Source organism: Heptranchias perlo, chromosome 10 (genome assembly GCF_035084215.1).
Source record: "Heptranchias perlo isolate sHepPer1 chromosome 10, sHepPer1.hap1, whole genome shotgun sequence".
NCBI lineage: Eukaryota > Metazoa > Chordata > Chondrichthyes > Hexanchiformes > Hexanchidae > Heptranchias > Heptranchias perlo.
Window position 1 is genome coordinate 82,580,636 of NC_090334.1, and position 16,364 is coordinate 82,596,999.

The window sequence follows — 16,364 nt, forward strand, 5'->3', positions numbered from 1 at the left end:
CAGTGTCCTAGGCCCAACCATCTTCAGCTGCTTCATCAATGACCTTCCCTCCGTCATAAGGTCAGAAATGGGGATGTTCGCTGATGACTGCACAGTGTTCAGTTCCATTCGCAACCCCTCAAATAATGAAGCAGTCCGAGCCCGCATGCAGCAAGACCTGGACAACATCCAGGCTTGGGCTCATAAGTGGCAAGTAACATTCACGCCAGATAAGTGCCAGGCAATGACTATCTCCAACAAGAGAGAGTCTAACCACCTCCCCTTGACATTCAATGGCATTACCATCACCGAATCCCCCACAATCAACATCCTGGGGGTCACCATTGACCAGAAACTTAACTGGACCAGCCATATAAATACTGTGGCTACGAGAGCAGGTCAGAGGCTGGGTATTCTGTGGCGAGTGACTCACCTCCTGACTCCCCAAAGCCTTTCCACCATCTACAAGGCACAAGTCAGGAGTGTGATGGAATACTCTCCACTTGCCTGGATGAGTGCAGCTCCAACAACACTCAAGAAGCTCGACACCATCCAAGATAAAGCAGCCCGCTTGATTGGCACCCCATCCACCACCCTAAACATTCACTCCCTTCACCACCGGCGCACAGTGGCTGCAGTGTGTACCATCCACAGGATGCACTGCAGCAACTCGCCAAGGCTTCTTCGACAGCACCTCCCAAACCCGCGACCTCTACCACCTAGAAGAACAAGAGCAGCAGGTACATGGGAACACCACCACCTGCACGTTCCCCTCCAAGTCACACACCATCCCGACTTGGAAATATATCGCCGTTCCTTCATTGTCGCTGGGTCAAAATCCTGGAACTCCCTTCCTAACAGCACTGTGGGAGAACCGTCACCACACGGACTGCAGCGGTTCAAGAAGGCGGCTCACTACCACCTTCTCAAGGGCAATTAGGGATGGGCAATAAATGCTGGCCTCACCAGCGACACCCACATCCCATGAACGAATAAAAAAAAACACACTGGGCAGCAGTGAGGTCTGACCCTGTCCTCACACTGCCCTGTATCTGCTCACACTGCCCTGTATCTGCTCACACTGCCCTGTGTCTGCTCACGCTGTAAAATTACTTGGTTGTTAAGAGTAGATATTTTTCAATGTGAACCAAATTCAAATATTTTGTGAAATGTAAAAACAAATGCAAGAAATTTAACCAGAAAAAAACCAGGTCCCTCAGCCTCTTTAAAGAGAATTGAGGGGTTCGCAATTTGTCTGCACCAGGATTGGTGAGGGGGAAGGGGGGGGGTAGGAGGGGTGAGGGGAAGAGGGAAGAGGGCAGGAGGGGGTGTGGGGGGTGAGGAGAGGGGTGAGGGGGAGGGGGCAGGTGGGAGAGTAGGGAGGGAGCAGATGGTGGGAGGAGGAGGAGGAGGAGGAGGAGTAGAGGAGGGGGGAGTGGGGAGAGGGTGACAGGGAGTTGTTGCTCTCCTTTCCCGACAGGGTGTACAGGAGGCTGGGTCTGAACCGGCCGGACATCCCCCGAGCCTCCTCCTGTCATCGGCAGGGCACCAGACCCAGTGCCGACAGCAGACTGCCTGCGAACGTCTCCTGTCAGCCGCCCGGCGCTGCCCTGGCTGGGACGGCTACGGTCTGCGGTTGGCAGCGTTGCCAGGTGAGATCTGAAGGAGCATCTGCCAGGGCACCAGCCATATGGAGAGTGAGCTTATCCCTGTTGAGGGCACAGCCTTCTGCTCCGTTCTGTTGCAGTCCTGCCTGTGGGAACAGTGTGTGGGCTGGGCACTGCCCTCCGAACCCCCCCCTCTACCCTCTGCCTGTGGGAACAGTGTATGGGCTGGGCACTGCCCTCCGAACCCCCCCTCTACCCTCTGCCTGTGGGAACAGTGTGTGGGCTGGGCACTGCCCTCCGAACCCCCCCTCTACCCTCTGCCTGTGGGAACAGTGTGTGGGCTGGGCACTGCCCTCCGAACCCCCCCCTCTACCCTCTGCCTGTGGGAACAGTGTATGGGCTGGGCACTGCCCTCCGAACCCCCCCTCTACCCTCTGCCTGTGGGAACAGTGTGTGGGCTGGACACTGCCCACCGAGCCCCCCCCTCTACCCTCTACCTGTGGGAACAGTGTGTGGGCTGGACACTGCCCTCCGAGCCCCCCCTCTACCCTCTACCTGTGGGAACAGTGTGTGGGCTGGACACTGCCCTCCGAGCCCCCCCTCTACCCTCTACCTGTGGGAACAGTGTGTGGGCTGGACACTGCCCTCCGAGCCCCCCCTCTACCCTCTGCCTGTGGGAACAGTGTGTGGGCTGGACACTGCCCACCGAGCCCCCCCCCTCTACCCTCTGCCTGTGGGAGCAGGAGGATAAAGGACAGATATTGAAAGCTTTCCTTTGGGTCTTTTACCCTCCCTGACGACTCTCAGCCCCTCTGATTCTGCTCCCCAACTCCCCATCCCCGTCCCTTTGCCTTTCCCCAGCTCGCAATCTTGGGATTCTATCTCATGGCAAGTTCATGGGATCTAATTTGGTAACCGCTTCTTTCTCCGACGGAGACACAGGGATAGATTTTTTTGCCTGTACTGTAAAGGGCGGTACATTGCTGGAGCGGATTGCCCACCCGTTATGGAACCGTCCGATTCTCAGTCAGTTCACTTGTGGAAGGGACGTCCTGCCCTCCCCTAGGGGTTCCCAACTCTGTGTGGACATATTCCTGGAGGTTTCATCGCACGACCTCCTGCCTCCAACCGTCCTGTCCCCACAATTCTGTCATTGGTCGCCCAACATGTCCATTCTCGCAGTGCCCCCCCCCCCCCACACTCCCGCCATTGGTCGCCCAACAAGTCCATCCTTGGAGTGCCCCGCCCACACACTCCCGCCATTGGTCGCCCAACAAGTCCATCCTTGGAGTGCCCCGCCCACACACTCCCGCCATTGGTCGCCCAACAAGTCCATCCTTGGAGTGCCCCGCCCACACACTCCCGCCATTGGTCGCCCGACACGTCCACCCACGCAGCACCCCACCTTCTCATGGCCAATTGGAAAGCAAACAGACTCTTTGTTACCTGATTGGACGACTCTTGACTGTCAGTCAAACAGCCCTTTTTATCCCGCCTCCAATATTTTTCTAACCAATAAATGAAAGTGTTCAAAGAAAATGAAAAAAAACCACTTTATTTTACACCCCTATGATTTATCTCCCGGGTGTTTTGCTCGCAGCAGCTGTCCTGGGGATTAATCTTCAATTCCTGGAGACTCCAGGCCAATCCTGGAGGGTTGGCGATCCCCTAGCCCCCGATCTCTCCATTGAACTATCGGGGTCTGTACTCCTTGTCCTTCCCGCCAGTGGCCTCTTGAAGAATCCAAACGGTGTGCCTGGAGCCATTCCAGCATCCGAGATATCCTGGGTCTATCACCAAGCCCCTTGGCATTTGCATGCGGTGGGCAGGGGAGGTTAAGGGGTGATTTGATTGTTTTTTAGGATTTTGAAAGGAATTGATAGGGTAGATGGAGAGAAACTTTTTCCGCTGGTGGGGGGAGTCTAGGACAAGGGGACATAACCTTAAAATCAGAGCCTGGCCATACAGGAGAGAAGTTAGGAAACACTTCTTCACACAAAGGGTGGTAGAAGTGTGGAGCTCTCTCCAACAAAAAGCAGTAGATGCCAGCTCAATTAATCATTTTAAATCTGAGGTCGATAGATTTTTGCTGGCCAAGGGTATTAAGGGATACGGAGCCAAGACGGGGTGGATGGAGTTAGGATACAGATCAGCTGTGATCTCATTGAATGGCAGGACAGGCTCGAGGGGCTGAATGGCCTCCTCCTGTTCCTAAGCAGCAGCCAGCCAGGGCTGGGAGAGGTTAAATTGAAGTCAGGACGTTGAGGCAGAGGTAGGCCTCACTGTTCAACTTCGCCCCCTTTTCCCATCACTATCTTCCCCCGATTTCAGGCAGGATAATGGGGGAAAATGCCACCCCCAGTTTCCAGCGTCACCCATGAAGATTTCCCGTGGGACCAAGTCAGGGCCTTCGGGAGAGGAAAACCGGAGCACTCGGTGCAAGACCTCGGTTAGATCTCCATACTCACTTTGGTTGGAGTCTGAAGTTTACGAAGGTTGCAGTTGAAAGCACCTCAGGAAACATGCGTTAAAATGGGTTTGGAAATGGCCCTAATTTACTGCTAAATTAATATAAATTTAGAAAACTTCTCTCTGGGTCCTGTCGTGTTTCAGAACGACGGAATCGGTACAAGTAGGCCAGATTTAATAATAATAATAAGGTTTTCCTCGAGCCTTTCTTCTGTTCCACGCCCAGAATCAAATAGAAATTACGAGGGGGAGGGGGGAACGAAGGCGGTCCGGATCTGTGTGAAGACTCGAGTCATCTCACACTGCGGGATCGCTGCCAAGTGCATTCTTGTCGCTCGGAGGGAATTGAGTTCAGTCGTGTGCGAGCTCAGGGGGAAACATAAGCTTTTCATTCCAACCTTTTAACAGATAGTGACAACTCCTAACTCGCTGTCAATTCAGATGCGTCAGAAGCACAGTGAGCAAGGCTCATTTTGTTTTCGTAGCACGGGAGGGAAAGGGACCTTGGGTATCCAAGGAAATGTCTGTCACTTCTTGGGATCGGAGTTGGCACCCAAGCACAGGCTGGCAGGGGGAAAGCTGCTGGTCGCTGATGGATATAACAGCACTAGCCATCACCGGACCGTCAGAACGCCCAAGTTTCTCGGGCACTGCGCGGACACCAATGGCCCCAGAATGGCGGGCAGGAAGCAGTCGCACGTTTCCGGGCTGGGATTGCACCCCTCGCCATATTGGGTAAGGGCAAACGAGAGGCGTCCTTTACCCACGCCTGAAGCTAAGGTGGCCGTTCCCTAGCCACCAACTCCATCCCTCTCGCTGGCCACTGTCTGAGGCTGAACCAGACCGTTTGCAACCTTGGCGTCCTATTTGACCCTGAGATGAGCTTCCGACCGCATATCCTCCATCACCAAGACCGCCTACTTCCACCTCCGTAACATCGCCCGTCTCCGCCCCGCCTCAGCTCATCTGCTGCTGAAACCCTCATCCCTGCCTTTGTTACCTCTAGACTTGACTATTCCAATGCTCTCCTGACCGGCCTCCCACCTTGCACCCTCTGTAAAAGTGAACTCATCCAAAACTCTGCTGCCCGCACCCTAACTCGCACCAAGTCCCGTTCACCCATCACCCCCTGCGCTCGCTGAGTCCCGGTCCGGCAATGCCCATCCTTGTTTTCAAATCCCTCCGTGGCCTCGCCCCTCCCTGTCTCTGTAACCTCCTCCAGCCCTACAACCCTCCGCGATCTCTGCACTCCTCCAATTCTGGCCTCTTGCGCATCCCCGATTTTAATCGCTCCACCATTGGCGGCCGTGCCTTCAGCTGCCTAGGCCCTAAGCTCTGGAATTCCCCCCCTAAACCTCTCCCACTCTTTCTCCTTTAAGACGCTCCTTAAAACCTACCTCTTTGATCAAGCTTTTGGTCACGTGTTCTAAAACTTCTTTATATGGCTCGGTGTCAAATTTTGTCTGATAATCGCTCCTGTGAAGTGCCTTGGGACGTTTTACTAAATTAAAGGCACTGCATAAATGCAAGTTGTTGTTGTTCATTTGCACATGCAAATAAGGGGTCCTAGTGCCTGCTTGAGGTCCCCTTGCCGAGATTGGTTCGCTCTGAGGCAGCCGGCAGCTCTTACAACCAACAAGCTTTGGAATCATAGAATCATAGAAAATTTACGGCACAGAAGGAGGCCATTCGGCCCATCGTGTCTGCGCCGGCCGAAAAAGAGCCACCCAGCCTAACCCCACTTTCCAGCACGTGGTCCGTAGCCCTGTAGGTTACGGCACTTCAGGTGCACGTCCAAGTACTTTTTAAATTAACTGAGGGTTTCTGCCTCTACCACCCTCTCAGGCAGTGAATTCCAGACCCCCAGCACCCTCTGGATGAAAAAATCTTTCCTCAGCTCCCCTTTAATCCTTCTACCAATCACTTTAAATCTATACCTTCTCTCTAGTGCAGTTATATCCTTCCTACAATGTGGTGACCAGAACTATACACATTACTCAAGCTGTGGCCTAACCAGTGTTTTATACAGTTCCAGCATAACATCCCTGCTCTTATATTCTATGCCTCGGCTAATAAAGGAAACATTCAATCTGCCTTCTTAACCACCTTACCTACCTGTCCTGTTACCTTCAGGGATCTGTGGACATGCACTCCAAGGTCCCTCACTTCCTCTACACCTCTCAGTATCCTCCCATTTATTGTGTATTCCCTTGCCTTGTTTGCCCTCCCCAAATGCATTACCTCACACTTCTCCGGAGTGAACTCCATTTGCCACTTTTCTGCCCATCTGACCAGTCCATTGATATCTTCCTGCAGTCTACAGCTTTCCTCCTCACTATCAACCACACAACCAATTTTTGTATCATCAGCAAACTTCTTAATCATGCCCCCTACATTTAAGTCCAAATCATTAATGTATATCACAAAAAACAAGGGACCTGGTACTGAGCCCTGCGGCGCCCCATTGCAAACAGCCTTCCAGTCCCCAAAACACCCGTCGACCATTACCCTTTGCTTCCTGCCACTGACCCAATTGTGGATCCAACTTGCCACTCTCCCTTGGATCCCATGGGCTTGTATTTTTTGACTAGTCTGCCATGTGGGACCTTGTCAAAAGCCTTGCTTAAATCCATGTAGACTACATCAAATGCACGACCTTCATCGACCCTCCTTGTTACCGCCTCAAAAAATTCAGTCAAGTTAGTCAGACACGATCTTCCCTTAACAAATCTATACTGACTGTCCTTGATTACTCTATGCCTTTCTAAGTGATGGTTTATCCTGTCCCTCAGAATTGATTCCAATAATTTGCCCATCACCGAGGTTAGGCTGACTGGCCTGTGATTACTCGGTCTATCCCTCGCTCCCTTTTTAAAAAATGGTACAACGTTAGCAGTCCTCCAATCCTCCGGCACCATGCCTGTATCCAGTGAGGATTGGAAAATGATGGTCAGAGCCTCCGCTATTTCCTCCCTTGCTTCTCTTAACAGCCTGGGATACATTTCATCCGGGCCTGGTGATTTATCAACTTTCAAAGATGCTAATTTTTTTAATTATTCTTTCCTGGGATGTGGGCGTCGCTGGCGAGGCCGGCATTTATTGCCCATCCCTAATTGCCCCTTGAGAAGGTGGTGGTGAGCCGCCTTCTTGAACCGCTGCAGTCCGTGTGGTGAAGGTTCTCCCACAGTGCTGTTAGGAAGGGAGTTCCAGGATTTTGACCCAGCGACGATGAAGGAACGGCGATATATTTTCAAGTCGGGATGGTGTGTGACTTGGAGGGAAACGTGCAGGTGGTGCTGTTCCCATGTACCTGCTGCCCTTGTCCTTCTAGGTGGTAGAGGTCGCGGGTTTGGGAGGTGCTGTTGAAGAAGCCTTGGTGAGTTGCTGCAGTGCATCCTGCGGATGGTACACACTACAGCCACTGTGCGCCGGTGGTGAAGGGAGTGAATATTTAGGGTGGTGGATGGGGTGCCAATCAAGCGGGCTGCTTTGTCCTGGATGGTGTTGAGCTTCTTGAGTGTTGTTGGAGCTACACTCATCCAGGCAAGTGGAGAGTATTCCGTCATACTCCTGACTTGTGCCTTGTAGATGGTGGAAAGGCTTTGGGGAGTCAGGAGGTGAGTCACTCGCCACAGAATACCCAGCCTCTGACCTGCTCTTGTAGCCACAGTATTTATATGGCTGGTCCAGTTAAGTATCTGGTCAATGGTGACCCCCAGGATGTTGATGGTGGGGGATTCGGCGATGGTAATGCTGTTGAATGTCAAGGGGAGGTGGTTAGACTCTCTCTTGTTGGAGGTGGTCATTGCCTGGCACTTGTCTGGCGCAAATGTTACTTGCCACTCATGAGCCCAAGCCTGGATGTTGTCCAGGTCTTGCTGCATGCGGGCATGGACTGCTTCATTATTTGAGGGGTTGCGAATGGAACTGAACACTGTGCAATCATCAGCGAACATCCCCATTTCTGACCTTATGATGGAGGGAAGGTCATTGATGAAGCAGCTGAAGATGGTTGGGCCTCAGACACTGCCCTGAGGAACTCCTGCAGCAATGTCCTGTGACTGAGATGATTGGACTCCAACAACCACTACCATCTTCCTTTGTGCTAGGTATGACTCCAGCCACTGGAGAGTTTTCCCCCTGATTCCCATTGTCTTCAATTTTACTAGGGCTCCTTGGTGCCACACTCGGTCAAATGCTGCCTTGATGTCAAGGGCAGTCACTCTCACCTCACCTCTGGAATTCAGCTCTTTTGTCCATGTTTGGACCAACGCTGTAATGAGGTCTGGAGCCGAGTGGTCCTGGCGGAACCCAAACTGAGCATCGGTGAGCAGGTTATTGGTGAGTAAGTGCCGCTTGATAGCACTGTTGACGACACCTTCCATCACTTTGCTGATGATTGAGAGTAGACTGATGGTGTGGTAATTGGCCGGATTGGATTTGATCTGCCTTTTGTGGACAGGACATACCTGGGCAATTTTCCACATTGTCGGGTAGATGCCAGTGTTGTAGCTGTACTGGAACAGCTTGGCTAGAGGCGCAGCCAGTTCTGGAGCACAAGTTTTCAAAGATGCTAATCCCCTTAATACTTCCTCTCTCACTATGTTTGTCCCATCCAATATTTCACACTCCTCCTCCTTAACTACAATCCTTGCATCGTCCCTCTCTTTTGTGAAGACAGACACAAAGTATTCATTAAGAACCATACCCACATCTCCCGCCTCCACACATAGTTTACCTTTGTGGTCTCTGATAGGCCCTACTCTTTCCTTAGTAATCCTCTTGCTCTTAATGTATTTATGAAACATCCTTGGGTTTTCCTTGATTCGAAGCTCGGTGTGAACCTTAACAGTTGCCCCGATTCACCTCATTTCTCACCAACACTATGCGTCCTACACTACGAGTTTTGGCCTCTTCACCTCGGAGAATCACCGAGCGGAAAACTGAAGGATGAACAGTTATTTCAGGTCGGGTTTGGAGCAGCTTTGCTGCCCAAGTAAACATTTCGAAACACTGCTGTCTGCCATCGACCACCAACTGCCACTGAGAGTGATTGTACACATTACATAACCTCTGACTCATTTCTTCCAGGAACTGGCTTTTGTTGGGACTTTGTTGAGTGGTTGGTGCAGATTGGGAGATGCGCAGCAACATGTTCTGTACCTGTCAGTACTGGTTGGGTAAGTCTCACTCCTCTCTGGAGCTTTCTGTCTCCCTCGAGCGCATCAAATCCCAGGGCTGCCATGTGATATTGTGCCCACTGGTATAGTTTGGGCAACATAAACTAAATGGTACAATTTTAAAGGTGATGCAGGAACAGAGAGACCTGGGGGTATATGTACACAAATCTTTGAAGACGTCAGGACAAGTTGAGAAGGCTGTTAAAAATGCATGTAGGATCCTGGGCTTTATTAATAGAGGCATAGAGTACAAAAGCAAAGAGGTTATGCTAAACCTTTATAAAACACTGGTTAGGCCTCAGCTGGAGCATTGTGTTCAATTCTGGGCACCGCACTTTAGGAAGGATATCCAGGCCTTGGAGAGGGTGCAGAAGAGATTTACTAGAATGGAACCAGGGATGAGGGACTTCAGTTACGTGGAGAGACTGGAGAAGCTGGGGTTTTTCTCCTTAGAACAGAGAAGGTTAAGGGGAGATTTGATAGAGGTGTTCAAAATCATGAAGGATTTTGATAGAGTAAATAAGGAGAAACTGTTTCCAGTGGCAGAAGAGTCAGTAACCAGAGGACACAGGTTTAAGGTAATTGGCAAAGGAACTAGAGAGGGAGATGAGGAGAATTTTTTTACGCAGCGAGTTGTGATGATCTGGAATGCGCTGCCTGAAAGGGCGGTGGAAGCAGATTCAATAATAACTTTCAAAAGGGAATTGGATAAACACTTGAAAAGGAAAAATTTGCAGGGCTACGGGGAAAGAGCAGGGGGATGGGGCTAATTGAGAAGCTCTTTCAAAGTGCTGGAACAGGCATGATGGGCCGAATGGCCACCCTCTGTGCTGTAAGATTCTATGATTGTATTTGCATTCATGCCAAACATCAGAAGAGTTTTAAAATGGAGGACAGATTCGCATAACCTGAACCCCCTCTCCCCCACTCCTCCAGAGTCCAATGATCAATGCACCACACAGATTCCAGTCCTCCTCTTCCAGCTCGTTCCAACACTAAAGGCTGGATCTCTATCCTCTGAACGGGAATTCTCACAAGAACAGGAGCTCCCACCTACAGTATATAAAGGCAGCAAGCCCACCTATCAGCACTGGGAGCACCCTGAGAGCAGGGGCAGTCCTGCTCAGTGCATGAGCTACCTGACTCAGGTAGGAGCAAAGAAAGAAAGAAAGAACTTTCATTTATGTAGCGCCTTTCACGACCTCAGGACGTCCCAAAGCAATTTACAGCCAATTAAGTACTTTTGAAGTGCAGTCACCGTTGTAATGTAGGCAGCCAAAATAGCGCACAGCAAGATCCCACAAACATCAATGAGATAATGACCAGATAATCTGTTTTAGTGATGTTGGTTGTTGAAGGATAAATACTGGCCAGGACACCGGGGAGAACTCTCCTGCTCTTTTTAAAAATAATGCCATGGGATCTTTAACGTCCACATTAGAGGGCAGACAGGGCCTCAGTCTGATCCAATAGACGGCACCTCTGACACCGCAGCACTCCCTCAGTACTGCACCGGGAGAGTCACCCTACATTCTTGTGCCCAAGTCTCTGGAGTGGGACTAGAACCCTTGACCTTCTGACTCAAAGGCAAGAGTCAATACCCACTGAGCCATTACTGACACTGTGAGTCACCCTGACTGGCATTTTGAGAGACGGGAGGGCTGTGGCGGAGGGACAGGTTGGATCCCGGAGGCGAGAGAGGCGGTGACGAAGGGTGAGATCTTCTACTGACGATGTCAAGCTCTCCTCGCCCAGTAGGGCCGAGGCAAGCGGGCAGTTCCTGCGGTGTCCCAGCAACTCACTGCGAAGAGGCAGGATGTCAAGAGGCGCGGAGTTAGAATATAGGAACAGAAGGAGGCCATTCAGCCCCTCGAGCTTGTTCCGCCATTCAATTAGATCATGGTTGATCTGTATCTTAACTCCATTTACCGACCTTGGTTCTGTAACCCTTAATCCCCTTACCCAACAAAAACCCATCAATCTCAGTTTTGAAATTTTCAATTGACCCCCCAGTCTCAACAGCTTTTTGGGGGAGAGAGTTCCAGATTTCCACTCCCCTTTGTGTGAAGAAGTGCTTCCTGACATCACCCCTGAACGGCCCGGCTCTAATTTTAAGATTATGCCCCCTTGTTCTGGACTCTCCCACCAGAGGAGATAGTTTCTCTCGATCTACCCTATCAAATCGTTTAATCATCTTAAACATCTCAATTAGATCATCCTTTAATCTTCTGCACTCGAGGGAATACAAGGCTAGTCTGTACAACCTGTCCTCATCATTTAACTCTTTTAGCCCCCTTTTCTATTAAAAGCTGATGGTTTTAGTGGAAAACATCATCAGCAGAAATGAAACTCCCCAAAGCTGCCACATTCGATGTGCGTCAAAACTTGAGCCACAACGGGATAAATCTAATTTCAGTCCGAGCAGGAAGATTAATGTCACTCCCTCCGAGCAATGTCAGAGATAATTTGTGCTGATTAATCGCTTTTGGTGACAATGAAAGCACAACAACAACAACAACAAAAACAACAACAACAACTCGCATTTATATCACACCTTTAACGTAGTAAAACGTCCCACGACGCTTCACAGGAGTGTAATCAGACAAAATTTGACACCGAGCCACATAAGGACAGGTGACCAAAATCAAAGAGGTAGGTTTTAAGGAGCGTCAAAAAGGAGGAGAGAGAGAGATAGAGAAATGGAGAGGTTTAGGGAGGGAATTCCAGAGTTTTGGACCGAGGCAGCTGAGGGCCCGGCCGCCAATGGCGGGGCGATTAAAATCGGGGATGCGCAAGAGGCCAGAATTGGAGGAGGGCAGAGATCTCGGAGGGTTGTAGGGGCTGGAGGGGGGTTACAGAGATAGGGAGGGAGGGAGGGCCATGGAGGGATTTGAAAACAAGAGTGAGAATTTTGAAATCCTCATTAACTCATTAAAGTTGCAATTAAAACACCGGGATAGTTAAAAAAAAACAAACACACACACACAGCAATTTTGCTTTGTTGTTATTCTGAAGTGCTCACTGTGACTGGGAATGGATGCAGTACAACTGATGAAGGAGGGTGACACATTCATGGAATGCTTGCCATTCTGCTCGTGTGCTACAAGGTCACTGTGTCGATGTTCAAGTGGAATTCTATCCGTGCCTCAGATTCCTCTCTCTCGTGTGGGCCGTGAGACTCTGAATGGCTTCGCAGTCAGGCTGAACGTGGCAATAACGCCCTCCCGCCCGGTTTGCTGCACTTGTCGCCTCCCCCGAATCCTCTTAACCCCTTCGCAAATATTTGCGTGGGATCGAAATTCCGCACGACGCTGGGGGAAGTCTGGAGGATCCGGGGAGACGAGGGCTTTCTCTTCCACTCCCCAACTCTCCTGATGGTGTTGACTGGCTCCGTGGTCGAGCCCCAGGATTGCTGTCTAGCCCCTCACTCCCTCACCCATGCAGGGTGGCCAACTCTGGTCGCACGTGGTCCTAGAGGGTTGATCGCATGACCTCCTGCCTCCAACTGCCTCACCCAGTCAAACAGCCTTTTAACCCATACCTAATGTTATTATAACTATATATTTTTTGAACGAAAGTGTTCAAAGAAAATGGAAAAAAAAACGCAGTGGGATTAGTTTGGGGATTGATACAGGGCTATGGGGAGAGAGTGGGGCAGTGGGATTAGTTTGGGGATTGATACGGGGCTATGGGGAGAGAGTGGGGCAGTGGGATTAGTTTGGGATTGATACAGGGCTATGGGGAGAGAGTGGGGGTAGTGGGATTAGTTTGGGATTGATACAGGGCTATGGGGAGAGAGTGGGGCAGTGGGATTAGTTTGGGATTGATACAGGGCTATGGGGAGAGAGCGGGGCAGTGGGATTAGTTTGGGATTGATACAGGGCTATGGGGAGAGAGCGGGGCAGTGGGATTAGTTTGGGATTGGTACAGGGCTATGGGGAGAGAGTGGGGCAGTGGGATTAGTTTGGGATTGATACAGGGCTATGGGGAGAGAGTGGGGCAGTGGGATTAGTTTGGGATTGATACAGGGCTATGGGGAGAGAGCGGGACAGTGGGATTAGTTTGGGATTGATACAGGGCTATGGGGAGAGAGCGGGGCAGTGGGATTAGTTTGGGATTGATACAGGGCTATGGGGAGAGAGCGGGACAGTGGGATTAGTTTGGGATTGGTACAGGGCTATGGGGAGAGAGTGGGACAGTGAGGTACTGTACACCGGTTTTAAAAACCCAGAGTGAAATAGCAAGTTGCTATTTCCGCTAGGATTAAAGCTTTTCTTGTGTGTCATCCTGCGTCCCTCGGGACAAGGCCTCATTCTCAGCACCTCCCCTTCAGGGAGGCAGGATTGTGTAGTGGGGAGTTTGCATTGTTTCCATATCTCTGGGCGGAGGTCAGTCTGTTGCCAGTTACACTGAGCAGATCATTCAAGGAATGTCCATCTGTCACCGTAGGGACCACAGAAGGTGCCTCCGCCCCCTGACGCCCAACATACAAAAGATTCCGACACTCTGTGTGCTTGTTCCGCAGTCCTGAATACCTCCTGCCTGCTTCCCTTCTGTTGCCATTCATGGGGGTGCTTTCCGTGACATTAAAGGGATGATTTGTTATCCTTTTTATTTAACTTATTGACTATTTACAAACTACACCCCTCTGTCCCTTTAAACATTGTTTAACTGGAAATCAGATACCCGCAGATCTCGCTCAGCCTCTTTTTAATTCATTCTGAATATCATTGCTTGGCGATGTTCTGTACTGCATTATAGAATCATTACAGCAGAGAAGGAGGCCATTTGGTCCATCATGTCTGGGCTGGCTCTTTTCTAGAGCAATCCCAGACTAATCCCACTGCCCCGCTCTCTCCCCCAATCCCTGTATCAATCCCAAACTAATCCCACTGCCCCGTTCTCTCCCCCTATCCCTATATCAATCCCAAACTAATCCCACTGCCCTGTTCTCTCCCCCTATCCCTATATCAATCCCAAACTAATCCCACTGCCCTGTTCTCTCCCCCAATCCCTGTATCAATCCCAAACTAATCCCACTGCCCCACTCTCTCCCCATACCGTGTACTGTAGATGTACAGGAGCTGACACTGAGACACAGACGGGCCGTACGGTACCAGACAGGAGTGAATCGTTCCCTTTTACTCACTGTGTACTGTAGATGTACAGGAGCTGACACTGAGACACAGACGGGCCGTACGGTCCCAGACAGGAGTGAATCGTTCCCTTTTACTCACTGTGTACTGTAGATGTACAGGAGCTGACACTGAGACACAGACGGGCCGTACGGTCCCAGACAGGAGTGAATCATTTTCTTTTCTTTCAACAAGGACAACTTTCATTGATACAGTGCCTTTAATGTAGTAAAACATCCCAAGGCACTTCACAGGAGCGATTATCAGTGGAAGATTTCTGTGAAAAACTGTGTTATGATGAATAAGAAATGAATTTCACTGCAATCTATGGCATGTTCTAGAAAATTCTTAATTATTAAACTTCATCATATCTTTTCATTCCAGTGAATGGACCCTTTAGTATGGGATCGTTATTGATGCAATTTATCTTTTAAAGGATATAATAAACAGTGTTCAGTTAATGAGACAATTATCCCTCACAAAAGTTATGGTCGCAGGTTTTCAACCTGACAGATATTACGTTATTTTAATGAGAGTTTCTATTAATAACCTTCTGTGTAAAAATGTTTCTTCTAACTTTGCCCTTTGTGGTAACCCGGCGTTTATACCCCCTCATATCAATTCACCAGTCTTTCACTATTCACCCCCACAGAATCTTGCTCTGCGACCCTCTTATCATTCTCTGGTTTAAAAAGTCCCAATTTTGTGAGCCTATCGTCATAATTAGAATCCTTCATTCCCGGTCTCCTTCCAGTGAACCTTCACCATTCCCTTCCCATCGATCCAGTGTTCACCCTGTAATAGGGAGCTCAGAACGGCATGTAATCCTCCAACTGTGGCCCAGCAAAGTCTAGGAGGTGTGGTGATCACAAAGAGGTGAGCAATCAAAGGGAACAAAAGCTGCAGTAAATTCATAAAGAGTGCGCCTGGCAGAAGGGTGAGCAACAGGGATAAATGGAACAGACAAAGAAATATCGGGGCGCAGGGTGAACATCAAGAGCAAAAAGGGAGGAATGAGAAAAGTAAGACTTAAAGGAGAAGGGAGGAGAGATGTGAAAGTAGGACAGGAATGGATTGTCTCTGGGATGTTTCCAGAGGAAAAAGCCAAGTCTAACACTTGGGCTAAAACTTGTAAAAATGGCGTTTCGATCAATAAACTAAAGAAAGGGTTATGTCTTTTAGAGAGGAAGGCAGAGGAACTCACAAGGACAGGAACAAGTGGGGTGATGCATTTAAGAGGAAGCCAGATAAGTACATGAGGAAGAAAGGAATAGAACGACATGTTGATAGGGTGAGATATGGAGGGGTGGGAGGAGGCTCGTGTGGAGCATAAACACCGGCATGGACCTGTTGGGCCGAATGGCCTGTTTCTGCACTATAAATTCTATGTAATGATTATTGACTTTGATATAAATGAGATGGAAGTCCTACAAGGGCTCAAAAAAAATAAATCCCCACAGAGGGACGCTATTTACCCCCAGTGTGCTGAGAGAGACTCGGGAGGAGATTTGTGTGGCACTGACAATCATTATGAGGGAGTCAGTGGACACCGAGTGCAAAAAGGGGGATGAAACAGACAACAACAGACCCGTTTGTCTCACTGTCCTTCCATTCCGTGTAAAGTAATGGAATCGATCACCAGGAGTAAAGCTGTGGGCTATCACCGAGCAAACAGCGGCCAACATGGCTTCAGAAGGGGATGGTCCATCCTGACCAAACTCCACTGACTTCCTTGAGCAAGTGACATCCCAAGTGGACTGTAGAAAACTCTATGACGTAATTATAACTAGACTTCCAAAAGGCTTTTCACTGTGGAAGGATATATGGAAGGATATATTGGCCTTGGAGGCGGGGGGCAGCTTCACCAGAATAACACCGGGGCTAAAAGGATTAAATTATGAGAACAGATCGCCTAAACTTGATGTGTCCCCTTGAGTTTAGAAAGTTGAGGGGTGATCTAATCGAGGTGTTTAAAATGATAATGGGATTCAATA

General features: G+C 49.9%; 1 long non-coding RNA gene across 1 annotated transcript in view; it reads left to right on the forward strand.

The window, feature by feature from the left end:
* LOC137326733 (uncharacterized) overlaps positions 1-16,364 on the forward strand; it is a 186,705-nt gene that overhangs the window by 102,782 nt on the left and 67,559 nt on the right. The window contains exon 2 of the long non-coding RNA XR_010964263.1: positions 9,147-9,235. This is a non-coding gene — a long non-coding RNA (uncharacterized lncRNA). The remainder of the gene's footprint in view (positions 1-9,146; positions 9,236-16,364) is intronic.